We start from the raw sequence: 14,419 nt of genomic DNA on the forward strand, positions 1-14,419 counted from the left end.
AACTATCAATTACCATTATGCATGTTTAGAGCCTTAGGAAAGGATAATATTAAATGTATCATTTTAATCTGTACAGTTAAGCAAAAGTGGATCTTTCAGCCCATGTATAATATCACAAAACAAGACATGGGCGGTGAGTCAGTAGACCTAGAGTTGTTGGCACCTTCCTTATTCTTGCACATTGAATGCGACTGATCTTTGTCAGTTCAAGGCTGCATCTGAAAAACAAATATTAGGCAACATTCAGTTTCAGGGATTGCATTTCCGCCTTTCAATGCAAACCCAGCCGAAAAGGTAACTGTGGCTGAATTCAGCCCAAACATTCTAAACCACGGAATACTAGAAGACTAGTGGTTTTGAATGTGTAAAATGTCAAAGATTCTCTGTGATTTGGCTTGGAAGCATTTGATTTTTATTGGTTAATGTCAATTTCACACAAACTGATGAAAAAGTATTTCCATCTATAATAACAGAAATTTATAGACAGCAAAGTAAGAAAAATGCTGCCTGAGAACGTATAAGTTTGATTTAAAAATATTTAGTTTTTATATTTTGACATGTGATGTCGATAGTTTGTGTTAGCACTTATAAAGTTTTAACTTTTTAATTTCAGTGTCTACTATTATTAAATAATTATTGTTGGACCCCCCCTTCCATAATTTTGTGCAACTGTGAACATTTAAAGTGTTAAAAATAAAAAGAATGCTTAAAAACTAACATTGATATTACCTATTAAACTTATAAAAAAATAATAATTGAATTATGCCCTGCCTATCTCTGGTTCATGGTTAGGAGGGACAAGGAGAAAAAATAGAATGTTTTCAAGATAGTTCAATGACACTGAGGCAAATAGCTTTGTAAGATTTCAAAAGGCATTTGACATTTCTGAATATTTGTGCTATCCTAGTGCAAAATGAGACAATTTTCTCTTTAAGGAATTACTGAAGTATCTTTAAATGTGACAGATATGGGAAAATTTTAGATTCTTTTGTCTGTTAGCGACAAAGATTAAACTTATAAATTAAAAGGATTGGGATGATTTAGTTGGTTCTCAAATTTGAATTAATCAGTTCAGAAAGATTAGTGCCAATGCATCACTCTTTGTATGAGAATTTTTCAGCCCTCATGGGTGTCCAAGACATGCTAGGAAGTAATCATACTTGAAAGTTAAAGCTGAAAGTATTATTATTACCTCTGCAGTGGGCCAAATCTTGAGCACTCTCAGTTCCTTTTGATATCAGTGAGGGATGCAAGTGCTTTGCAGATACTCACTTGTTTTCAGGATTTGGCCCAGACTTATGAAATGTTGTGATCAGCTCCATGTGCCAATTCTTCTTGCATACCATGGCTGGTTTATTGGAAGCTGAGATGTTTTTTGTCAGCCCATGTCTCACCCAAGCAGTAGTGTGTTACTCTGCAGTGTTGGTTTTCAGTTTTTTGCCTACTCCTTCTTCTGCAAACCTAGTAATTGTTTCCTTTGTAATCCTCTGTTCTCTTGTCTTCCTCTTTTATTCTGGTCCACTGGTCATTCTTCTGCAATGTCTGTTGGCAGTTAAGAAACCATCTGCATGAGGCAGAACTCTGTCATACATTCTGTTACACTCTGTTCCCGTCCTACACCTAAAACTTATGTCAAACTAGCTATGTTGCTCACACCCCTAAGACATGTAGTTAAACCAACCACTAGGTTGATGGAAGAATTCTTCTGTTGACCCAGCTACTGCCTCTTAATGAGGTGGATTTACTACAGCAATGGAAAACCCCCTTCTGTCCATGTAGCAAGTGTCTACAGTACAGCAGTTGCATAGCTGCAGTAGTGCTTTGTAATATAGACATACCCTAGGAGACAATGGGCATGTGATCTCAGAGTCCCAACCATTCCCCAGAAATTCTCTCATTTGACACGATTTGGGGTTAGTTACCATTACAATCTGTATTGCTCTACTTTAGCACCCCATTAATTGTTACTTATTTGAGGTGAACAAGGTTTCTTCCTGTCCATATTGCATTTGGGACAAGGAGGATAGTTAGAATGATGTAGTTCAAAAGACCCTGTGATGACACAGTGTCCAGTTTTTCTACACACACGGCATGAAGCGTACCATGAAGCAAACCAGCAATGGTCTAATCTAATACAACACATCCTCTGATTCTCTGGTGTGCACCCTAGAACTAATGCCAAAGGGTTTGTGTGTGTTGGGACTAAAGATTCAGCTTTGGCCCAAACACTGAATTTGCTGGCAAGAGGTGTTGGTTTGTATCTCACCCTTAGACTAGGTCTACACGAGAAACTTTTGCCAGTTTAGGGGTGTGATTTTTTAAACAACATTTCTATATTAACAGTTATAGTAACATACAAGTTCTTTTGCTGGTACAGATTATTTCACGTGGGGAACAGGTGCAGAAGCACTCTTTTGCCAGTATAAGATTTGTTTCCACTAGGAGGGTTTGCCGGTAAGGCTATACCAGTATGGCTACACCAACAATACGTTTCTGCTGCAGCCCTGGCCTTAGTGTTATGTACAGGATAGGTTTCAGAGTAGCAGCCGTGTTAGTCTGTATTCGCAAAAAGAAAAGGAGGACTTGTGGCACCTTAGAGACTAACCAATTTATCTGAGCGTAAGCTTTCGTGAGCTACAGCTCACTTCATCGGATGCATTCAGTGGAAAAACTGAATGCATCCACTGAATGCATCCGATGAAGTGAGCTGTAGCTCACGAAAGCTCATGCTCAAATAAATTGGTTAGTCTCTAAGGTGCCACTAGTACTCCTTTTCCTTCTGTACAGGATAGGGCTCCCCAGTGTAATGACAGACAGACAGGCCTATCTCCCCCTCCCCACCACTCCTTCCATTGTGAGTGACAAAGTGGCACATGACGAGTGTCGCTTAGGTCAATCCAGGGGGCCTGAAAGCCAGGCCTGGGGCTGGGGTTGTGACAGGGGTTTCTCACCATGGGCCCTCTTGGTGCCCCTGCCCGTGGCACTGTGTGATCCCTTCCCTTCTCCCAAGGTGCCACTTCCCTGCCTGTCACGGGGGAAGGAAGGGGTGTGGGCTTTGGCTATTCCCAGGAGAAACTGCTCCCCCTGACCCCATCGGGCCAGGAAGGGATCCCTAAAGGGGAACAACCGCTCCTCCTCCCCGCTCTGCCCCACCCCCTGCTGCCCTGCCCCCTTCTTCTCCTCCTCTGCCCTCTTCTGCCCTGCCCCTTTCACTCCCCCCCTGCTCTGCCCCCCCCTCCTCCCTGCCCCCCCTTCCTCTTCTGCCCTGCCCCCTGCCCCTCTTCTTTCTTCCTCTTCCCTCCCCGCCCTCGCTCAGGGCGCTGCGCCGGCGGGGGCGGGAGGAGGAGGCGGGGCTTGCGGCCGGGCCCGCCCCCTCAGCTCCGGGCCGGCAGTTGAGCTCGGCGTGGCCGGGATCCGAGTTTATCTCTCGGCGGTGGGAGCGGGGCGGACGGGTGAGTGACCTCTGCTGGGAGCGGGGCGCGCGGGCGGCCTAGCGAGGGCGCTCCGGCGGGGGCCGCCCCGGGGGAGAGCGGGGGTCCCGGAAGGGTGGGTCGTGCTCCGGTGGGAGCGGGGAGACTCGGTGCAGGGGTGGGCGCCCCGGGGAGAGCGTCGGGACAGGGATCCTGGTGGGGTGCGTGAGCCCCCGGGAGAGCAGCGGGAGGGGGAGTCCTGGGGAGTGGGAAAGGGAGACACCCCCGGGGGGAATGTGGGGCCAGGGGTCCCCCTGGTAATGGGGAAACACCCTGAGAAGGGGGCTGCTGGTGAGGAGGGTGCGGTGTTGCACCCCAAGGAGAGCGGGCTGGGGGGTCCTGTTGGGGATGTGGGCGATGCACTCCGGGGAGAGCTGGGCTCACTCTCAATTATTTTCAGACTTCTCAATTAACTTTGTCAGCGCTTCTATAACTAAGCCTCCAAATCTGCTCTGTCCAAAAATCCTCCCTGCCTTGTTCTCCTTCAGCCTCCCTGTGCCGTATACACAGAGCCTCCCTTCACTGCCAGAACTGCTTGCTGTCCCAGCTCGTCTCATCCCTGCGTTGTCTAACCCACTTATAAACTTCTGCCAGGTGTCTTACTCTGCCTGTATCACATTAAATAACTGATAAAAATCCTGAATGGTGTTTTTCCCCCTCTCAGCACCATTTTGATTGGTCAGCTCCAGGCTGGGGTGAAATTAGGAGGGGCAGTAGTATTTAAAGATTATTATTATAGATTTAAACTCACATGAGTAAACCAAACAGCCCAGTTTTTCTTAGAGATATGAAATCTGGAGTTTAAGATTGTTGAAATTTATGATATTGGTGCTGACTCATCACTAGTTTTGAATAGAACTTGACTCATCTGGTTAGTGCATCTTTATTAAAGACTTTATCCCAAAACACCTTCCAGTGCTAAATAAGAAATAACAGCAGAAACATCTCAGTTTGAGAGAGACAGGCAAGAGAGAATAAATGTATAGGTGAGACTTGAAATAGATGGGAGTATCACAGAGGCAGACTGAGTGCTTGGAGCTATAGTGGGACTGATAAGTACTGGATTTGGAGAGAAGGGAAGATGCAGAAGGCACCAGTCCCTTCCTGTTTTAGACCCTGGTCAGTTAAATTCTGATATTTAAGTGGGAAAAGATCAAAGTGGTGATTTAAAAAGAAATAATTTCACTGTTGGTAGGAACTGCAATGTCATACCTGATAAAAAAAGGTAGGGCTGAGGCTCTTAATAAAATTGCTGCAAAATTGTCAAACCCTGTAAATAAACATGGGATTTCTGTTTTTTCTGCTGTACATGCATTATAAAAAAACATTCCTTTTTAAAAAGGGAGTATTAAACTGAATTCTGCAGATATATTCTGTAGGAGGCAATGTGGCCTGAGTCTAATGAGACCTGGGTTTTATTCCCAGCTCTGCCACAGCTTGCTGGACCTGGGTCACTTCCCTTTCAGCCAGAGTTTCCCCCATCTGTAGAGTGAGGATAATGATACTGACTTCCTTGTTTAAATGCTTTGAGATCTACTGAGGAAGGTGGTATAAGAGCTAGGTGGTATTATAACCTAATTGTTATTTACTGTCATCTTGAAAAATTTAAATAATCTAGTGATAAATTTGTATTGGCTTCTAAAATGTCCCACAGCCCTAGTGTATTAGGATGAGACACTGTCTCAAAGAGAGTATGGCTGTGACCGTGGAGAGAAGACTTTTAAGCTTAAGAAAAAAAAAGTGTTTGGATTTTTTGTTTGATCTGTTTCACTTCTCACCATGTTTATTTGCCCTCACTTATCCTTTATCCAAGGTAAATGCTGGCTTTCTGTGTGCTCGTCTGTTCAGTTCAATGTCTGGCAGGATTCATTTAGAGATGTCTTCTGTTCATGTGAAAACCAAACAGTTTCTCTTTTTCTGGTGGAGCTAGGAAGTTCCCGGCATTTAGTCAGAGAGAGCCATGTGATGTGAGCTGGCCTTAAACGCTCTAGGAAATTTCTTTGGGGAGAACCTCCCCTGCTGGTGTTTTATGCAGAATCTGCACATGACTGTAGCACTGTGTATCTGTTTCACTTGCCTGACTAACAGTGGGCCAGAGAGAGAGGCCCTATTTAAGGGATGAATTGCCGCTTTTCCTTCCCTGGTCCATACAAAAACTTTTGTTTTAGTTAGAAATGTTTCTTTTAGATCATAGCAAGCTTGGTGATTAAAAGATCTAGACTGACAGTCCTGTAGAGTAAACGCCAACATCTGCGGAATAAATCCAGCTCAGGTCTGACAGGGCAGTCATCTCTGTCCATGCTATATGTACTGCCATGTTCTCATAGATGAGCCATCCGGTTACTGTATAAGATACAGAGGAAGACACTGTTCACCCAGATCACCCTTTAATATTACATTTGAAATAGACAAAAGACCAGACACACACACCCCACTCACTCTCATGCTCGGTGCTAATTTAGAGCTTTTTTTGCTGTCATGGATAAGTGTCTGTGAGCATCATGGACGTAGTGAAACATTGCCTGAATTCAGCTCCTAAATTTATTGCTGAAATGTCATATTGTTACTGGGACAACACAGAGATGCCTATTTATGGCCCTAATTCAGAATTCAATAGAACTACACATTTGCCTAAAGTTAGACATATGTTTAAGTATGTTGCTGAATCTGAGCCTCTTATCTCTTCTGAGTGGTCTAACCAGCACAGAATTAGGGTTACTGATCAAAAAAGTAACTGGCATACTTCATAGGAGAATGTCATGTTTGTTTGATTTTTTGCAAGAATTTGAGCTCAATCTTATCCACATGTGATCTTTATATTGGTTCTGGAATGTTACTGCAGTAGCTGTCTCATTATTTCAGTGACACTGGATTCCCCCAGTCCCTCTACAGTTGTGGATGGACTCAGGCCCGCTGATGCGGGGGGCAAAGGGGACAATTGCCCAGGGGCCCAGGCGATTTAAAAGGGCCCGGGGCTCCCGGACCCTTTTAAATCACCTGGGTGGGCTGCAGGGCTCCTAGGCACGTGCACGGTGGTACCGGAGGCGGTGAAGGCAGCTGGGCGGGCATTTGGAAGCCCTGGCCATGCTGGAAGAGCGCAGCCAGCAGCTCGCTGGGCACCAGTAGTGCAGGCACAGCACCACCCAAATGTCAGGCGGACCGTGTGGGCGTAGGCATGGCTTGTGCATGTGTGCGTGCTCCAGCCGCCACATGTGGTCCAGCTCTGCCCCCATGTGGTGACTCCACACTGGGCCTGGGGGCCCAATGACTGTTCTGCCCTGGGGCCTCGAATTGCTGATGGCGGGCCTGGATGGACTGTTTGGTACAGGGTAGTTTTTGCCTCCAATAACCACAGGTGAAAGGGCATGTTTTCCAAAGTATTGCTTTTACACTTAGACATTTAGGCTGGATTTTCCAGAGAGCCTAAAATTGTTAGGCCGTAACTCCTAATTAATTTCAATAGGACTTGGGAGCCTTTGAAAATCCAAACTTCTCTTTAGAAAGTTTGCTTGTGCACTCAGGGCTCTTATTCTGGAATAAGTGTGTCTACAAACTGAGTTATACAGGAATAGCTACTGAACTTTAAATTCACACCATGCATTAATCAGAAAGAACTTTCAAGTATAAATTAGCTTTTAGTGTTTAAAAGTGGCTGCATAAAACTGCACAACTGTTGGTGCACAAAACTGGGTATTTGCACATTTACGTGGGTGTTTGCGCACATATAGTTTAGGTAGCCAGTCTTGACATCTGGAGTCTGTATTTTGGAAAGCAAGCAGGATTTTCTTACTGCTTGTAAGTACAAACTTGACTTGAATTTAAAGTTGTAATGAATTGTTTGAGCACATAAGTGAGTTAAAATTCCCATTACTGTTCTCTCACTGTCCAAGTGACCATGTTCTGGGACGGTTACATGGAAATCCATGCCAGCAGAGACCTCTTGTGCAGTTCCTGGTTCCATGAGGCTAGACTACTAGGCAGATTGCAGCTAATGGTTCAGTAAAAGGGAAAATGAATCCCCTGTCTTTTTAAACTGACTTATATGTAATCTGGATATTGTACAAATTTTAAGCTTGCATAACTTGAATACGTCCCCTTATCTGATTTTAAGACAGGTCCTTGTGGTAAATGTCTCATGACAGAGGGATATCTGTGACCGTTTCTCTTACTTCACAGCATTTGTAATGGAGCTGAAGCAATTAAGCACTCCTCAAAGACCATATTCAGGCTGAAAGGAACTGGTAAGACTGAATTCTGGGCATGGAAATTGGTCGTATAAAAATAACGTCTTCTCAAAATAAACAGACTTTGGAAACTCCTTTTCTGAAATTAAATGCTGTGCTCGCTGTACTTAACTGAAGTTTTTTCATCCTCTATCCCTGAATGGAAAGAATCCAAGTTTTATGCTAGTTGGCTTGGGCTGTCTGCTTACAGAAATAATACAAAGCGGCATTTTTGGTCAGAAATGAGTGTAACTGAATGAAAATTCTGCCACTACCTAGTGTCCTTTCACCCTTACAGGCAATGCCTGTCTTTTTGATGAAAGATCCTTTTCACACCACATAAGGAAGGCTGTTATACAGATGCATATAAAGACTTTGTGTAAGTGAGTCCACTAGTATGACCACAACTTACTAGCAAAATCATTTTCCCTTAGACCATGATTCTGCTGTCTAGACATTCACTTAGGACGTCTGAATCCAAGAATACCAAACAGGAATAAATAATATAGCTGGCTGTCATTTCAGAATTTTCTGACAGAAATTAAGAATAACTCCAAGGTTTCTGCGAGCCCTCTGTGATTTTTGGAGAAGATGGGGTCAGAAAGATTTAGATTACTGTAATGTAGGAAAATAGTGAACCTGTTTAAGAAGTTTGTAACAGTTACAAGTAGTTTGGAGATTAAATTGAAAAACAAAATGTCAGCATTTTACTGTACTCATTCATACAAGGGTTTTGGTAGAATGATTCTTGGTTCATAATCGTGGACAGATACATTGAAAAAAAAGGCTTAAATCATAAATACAGTGTGCGCTTATAGTGCATACTGTAGATATATGCACCGTTTATCCTTGAAGTATTGACTTGAAGTATTTGTTTTATATGCACACGCTATAAATAACAGCCAACTAGAATTTTGCAATACCATCTGGGAGGGCACATTATCAAGTGAGTGCTGGAAGAGGCAAGGGTCATGAATTCGAAGATCTCTTTTGGAACTGACTTGCTGTGTGACCATGGGTAACTTATTCTGTAAATTTCCCTGTTGAAAAATAGGGATCAGAATACATTCTTCACAGAGCTGTTGTGAGGCTTAATTAATCAATGTTTATAAAGTGTTATAGTTCTATATGGTAATGACATAATCTTAGTTGTATCCTGCCAGATATGAGACTAGCATAAGAGAGAAGTTCAGAATCATTAGGGATTTATTAGATCTGTACAGTAGTGATACTATAGTTTAGATGGAGATTTAATAGACTCTGGTTTGTGGATTTACACTTGTAGAGTGATTAAGAGGGGATGCCCTCATGTTAAGTGTAAGATGGATGTATATTTGGGTCTAAAATGAAGCACACCCCAGCCAGCTAATGTGGGCAGGGCTGCTGGAACCGTTTGTATAGTGGGGATGCTGAGACGCATTGAACCAAAGTGTAAACCCTCTATTTGATGGAAACCACTTCAAGCCAGGGAGTGCAGCAGCACCCCCAGCACCTCTAATTCCAACAGCTGTGAATGTGGAACCTAAATTTGGATTCCCCGTGTTAGAGCATATAGTGCTGTCACTGGACACTGTGCTGGGCAGGTGTTTGTTTTTATAATAGTTAATTGAAAAGAAAGCCTTTGTAACAAACAAAGTTGCACTGTAGTCTTCTTCAGAAATGGACTTGTATTGGGTTTCATTTAGTCATAAATGAGCTATTGTTTTCCTCTTTGTCTCATTACTTGGAACATTTTGAAACTAGACCTGGCAAAATGTTAAAAAATAGAGAACAATCCTGAAATGGTAGGGATGTAACCTAGACAGGGCATTTTGCCTCAGTGGGCTACAGGACCTAATAGGTATTTTCTATTTCTGGATGCAATGATTGTTCATAAAAGATCAGGCTTTTTTGTAAGCTGCACTTTCATGAATCAATTCATTTCTGATTGACCAAAATTCATCTACTAATCTAACTGGTTGACACAGATTTGATTGACTATAATAATAATAGTATTTGTGGTGAATTGTCTGTGTCTTCCTAGGCATTTTTCTTAAAATTACCCACCATTGCACTAGCCCTGGTAAGCTGTACTGGTGGTAGAATTGTGGCTGGCTAGTATAGACTAGCTGTTGGTGTTTTTACCATTGTTTCTAACCTCCTCACTGCTGCATCAGTGCTAAGTGGAAGATTTGAAGAAAAATATAATTGGAGACAGTTTCCCCCAATTCTGTTGCCAAAGAAAGGGTCATGTGTGCTTTCAGATGCACAAAAACCTATATTCTGTTTGATTAGCGATTAGCAAACCAGCTTTGCAACTCATGTAATTTGCAAGAGGCCAAGAGTTATTTAATTTGTCATCTCATGTGACTAATGCTTAAATCTGCAATAATAATGAGTCACATGGTTACCATATTACATTAACTTCTAATTATCATGTTTATCTTCAGTAGTATTGTTCGGAGGATTTAAACAAATACAGGTATTTTATATAGCTGCGAACATTATAGTAAAGGCTACAGCTCAGCTTCCACAGTAATCCTCTTTTCATTCACAGCTTTCTCATATACCTTTTTGGGTTGAAACTTTCCATTCTTGGCCTCAGTCCAAAGGTGAGAGTCTCTTGAAAGCTTGAATTAAAATCCATTCAGCCATTTGAGTATGTGTATAAATGAGAGAAAACATACTTCCACTATTGTCTTTCTGTGCCTGCCCAAACAGCGAATGATGTATGCCTCCTGCTGATAGGTGGAAACAGGAAAACAAGCTACTTACAGCGTTGCCTTTGGTGCTACATAAAACGTTTGTTGATTGACATGCTCCCATGTGGGAGAAGCTCCTGCTAGTGGCTCTGATGCTCACAACATAAGAATGGCCATACTGGGTCACACCAGTGGTCCATCTAGCCCAGTATCCTGTCTTCTGATAGTGGCTGGTGCCAGATGCTTCAAAAGGAATGAACAGAACAGGGCAATTTATCGAGTGATCCATCGCCTATCTTCCAGTCCCAGCTTCTAGCAGTCAGAGGCTTAGACACACCCAGAGCATGGGGTCATGTTCCTGGCCATCTTGGTTAATAGATATTTATGGACCTATCCTCCAGGAATTTATCTAATTCTATTTTGAACGCAGTTAAATTTTGGCCTTCAGAACATCCCCTGGCAACAAGGTCCATAGGTTGACTGTGCATCATGTGAAGTATTTCCTTATGTTTGTTTTAAACCTGCCGTCTAGTAATTTCATTGGGTGACCCTTGGTTCTTGTATTATGTGAAGGGGTAAATAACACTTCCTTATTCACTTTCTCCACACCATTCATGATTTTATAGACCTCTATCATATCCCCTGTTTAGTTGTCTCTTTTCTAAGCTGAACAGTCCCAAGTCGTTTTAATCTCTCCTCATAGAGAAGCTGTTCTATACCCCTAATCATTTTTGTTGCCCTTGCCTGTACTTTTTCCAATTCTAATATATCTTTTTTTGAAATGGGGTGACCAGAACTGCATGCCGTTCAAGGTAGGTTATAGCATGGATTTATATAGTGGTGTAACAGGGTTGGCACCCACCTCTCACAAGTGTTTCCTTCTGGTTGGGCATGTCTGTGTTCTTTAGTTCTGGTGACCCCCTTTGGTGGTTCTCAGGTGGGTTTGTCAGTGACAGCGCTCTGGCTCAGTCACACTGTCTGCCTATTAACCAACACAAACCCCTTCCAGGGTAGGCCCCGGTGGACTGTATATCTCAGTGCCCCTCTGGTGGTGTCTCTCTCTAGCCCTCCCTGGGCTTTGGTCTTTAAGTAGTCCAGCCTTGTTATGGAGCTGTATCCCCAGGGCTTCCTCCCTGGAGACACTATCTTCCTGCAGCTCTCCCCAGACTCAGCAACCAGCTAGATGTTCAATGCCCTCAATGCTCCCCCGGTCCCTGCTAGCAAACCATCCATGGCCCTGCTGCTTTTTCAGGACTGCAGTCCTTTCTTCTCCTGCTCCTAGCAGCAACTAAACTGTTGCTCTGCGCTGCAACTCCTTTTATATGGCCCTCCTGGGCCCTGGTTGGCTGCTTCCCCTGCAGCCACTCTAGCCTGCTTGGAAAACCTCTCCACTGCTTCTTCCCTGGGATGGGTGTAGCAGAACCCTGAGGCCTCCAGCAGGGGGCCTTTGGGCCTAGTCCACCCCATCACAAGTGGCATTATGATATTTTCTGTTTTATTATCTATCCCTTCCTAATAGTTCCTAACATCCTATTAGCTTTTTTGACTGCTGCTGCACATTGAGCAGATATTTTCAAAGAACTATCCCAAGTGACTCCAAGATCTCTTTCTTGGGTGGAAACAGCTAATTTAGACCCCTTTATTTTGTATGTATAGTTCGGATTATATTTTCCAATGTACCTTATTTTCCAATTATCAACATTCAATTTCATCTGATATTTTGTTGCCCAGTCACCCAGTTTTGTGAGATCCCTATGTAACTCTTCGCAGTCAGCTTTGGACTTATCTTGAGTAATTTTGTCTCATCTGCAAACTTTGCCACCTCTCTGTTTACCCCTTTTTCTAGATCATTATTGAATATGTTGAACAGCACTAGTCCCAGTACAGATCCTTGGGGGACCCCACTATTTACCTCTCCACTGGGAAAACTGACCATTTATTCCTACCCTTTGTTTCCTATCTTTTAACTAGTTACTGATCCATTAGAGGACCTTCCCTCTTATCCTGTGTCTGCCTATTTTGCTTAAGAGTCTTTTGTGAGGAACCTTGTCAAAAGCTTTCACAAAGTCCAAGTATATTCTATCCACTTGATCACCCTTGTCCACATATTTGATGACCCCTTCAAAGAATTTTAATAGATTGGTGAGGCATGATCTCCCTCTATAAAAGCTGTGTTGACTCTTCCACAACATATTGTGTTCACCTGTGTGTCTGATAATTCTGCTCTGTGCTCTTTCAGTCAATTTGCCTGATACTGAAGTTAGGCTTACTGGCCTGTAATTGCCAGGATTGCCTCTGGAGCCTTTTAAAAAAAAGTCAGTATTACATTAGCTACCTACCAGTCATCTGGTACTTTGTATTTCTTTTTCTTGAAGTTGTTGTTCTCCCCTTTCCCTTTGTAAAAAAAGAAAAAACAAAACAGAAACAAACTAAATCAATATTAATGAATCATTAAGGCTGCATATTTAAACACAGTCAGGAAATGCAAAAATAAGCATTCTCACAGCAACATTAACTCATCCACACTGCACAGAAGCACTTTGGGATAATTACACTGTTCAGTGTATACCTTAAAATACAGCATGTGCAATGCAGATAGATTAATGTTGCTCCCAGAACCATATTTTTTCATTTCTATACATTTTTGTGTTTAAAATTGCAAACTTAACATTGCTTTAGCTAAGGGTTGTTGGGTTTTTTTGAGGTGTGTGTGGGGTTTTTTTGTTTCTGTTTTTGTTTCAATTTTATAATAATAGATGTAAAATGAAATCACTGGTGATGGACATTATTTAGGTCTGTTTGACTTTTGCAGGCAGTTAGTTCCATGTAATAAAGTCTTTGTTCACTGGGGTGTATCAGCAAGTACTAGATGTTCAGCAAGCTTACACAAGGAAGTGCTTGGATAGATGACTCTTTACATAAAATGGTCGTGAAATAATTTTTTTAACCAGTTGCAGTAATGACCACACTGATGAGTCTGTCTTTCTATTCCTAATATTTATGCTATGCTTACTATAGTTTATTCTGTCTTCCTTCTCTGTTATATTTCTCATGCACCTAGCATTGCAGGAAACACCATTTAAGTTTAAGAGTAGCAGCCGTATTAGTCTGTATCCGCAAAAAGAAAAGGAGGACTTGTGGCACCTTAGAGTCGAACAAATTTATTTGAGTATAAGCTTTCATAAGATATAGATCACTTCATCGGATGCATGCAGTGGAAAATACAGTAGGGGGATTTTATATACACAGAGAACGTGAAACAATGGGTGTTACCATACACACTGTAACGGGAGTGATCAGGTAAGGTGAGCTATTACCAGCAGGAGAGAAAAAAAACCTTTTGTAGTGATAATCAAGGTGGGTCATTTCCAGCAGTTGACAAGAACGGGAGAGGAACAGTAGGGGGGAAAATAAACATGGGGAAATAATTTTACTTTGTGTAATGACACATCCACTCCCAGTCTTTATTCAAGCCTAATTTAATGGTGTCCAGTTTGCAAATTAATTCCAATTCAGCAGTCTCTCGTTGGAGTCTGTTTTTGAAGTTTTTTTGTTGTAAGTTTGTAGGCTGTGGAGTTTGTGAAATCTTTTCAGTTTAACTTTACAGTCAGACTGATTGGAGTAAGTAAGCTCAAATTGGGCTGAGCTGCAGGCTGAATACATTGTGGTATTCACTGTCATAAGTGTGTGTGGGATGTTCCATTCAGAAGTGTGACTAGCCCAGTCTGTCAGTGACCTGGGTTCCTTCTTTCAATGAAGTATTTGTGGTTTTTCTGTGGGTGTGTTTCTCCTTCGTCTCCCTACCCCCTCCACTCCTTCCCTCTGCCCAAACCACCATACAGACACTTCATGCAGAAACCCAACCAGTACTCTTTATATGCAGAGAGGAAATTTACCAAATAGCTATTTCAGTTTCTCAATAATTCCAAATCTCTCTGTGAGGATTTAGTTGGCTGAGGCCTTTCCCTCACACCCTTTTTATTATGGCCTTGGCTTTTATTCGTCCTTTTGTCTTTGTTTTTATGTACAGAAAAAAAATCTGGTA

General features: G+C 42.4%; 1 protein-coding gene across 1 annotated transcript in view; it reads left to right on the top strand.

The window, feature by feature from the left end:
- Positions 1 to 3,377: 3,377 nt before the first annotated feature.
- Positions 3,378 to 14,419, top strand: part of SLC26A2 (solute carrier family 26 member 2) — a 29,977-nt gene continuing 18,935 nt past the window's right edge. The window contains exon 1 of the mRNA XM_074962107.1: positions 3,378 to 3,452. The gene's annotated coding sequence lies outside the window, so the exon portion shown is untranslated. The remainder of the gene's footprint in view (positions 3,453 to 14,419) is intronic.

This window comes from Natator depressus, chromosome 8, assembly GCF_965152275.1.
Source record: "Natator depressus isolate rNatDep1 chromosome 8, rNatDep2.hap1, whole genome shotgun sequence".
In the NCBI taxonomy this organism is placed as follows: domain Eukaryota; kingdom Metazoa; phylum Chordata; order Testudines; family Cheloniidae; genus Natator; species Natator depressus.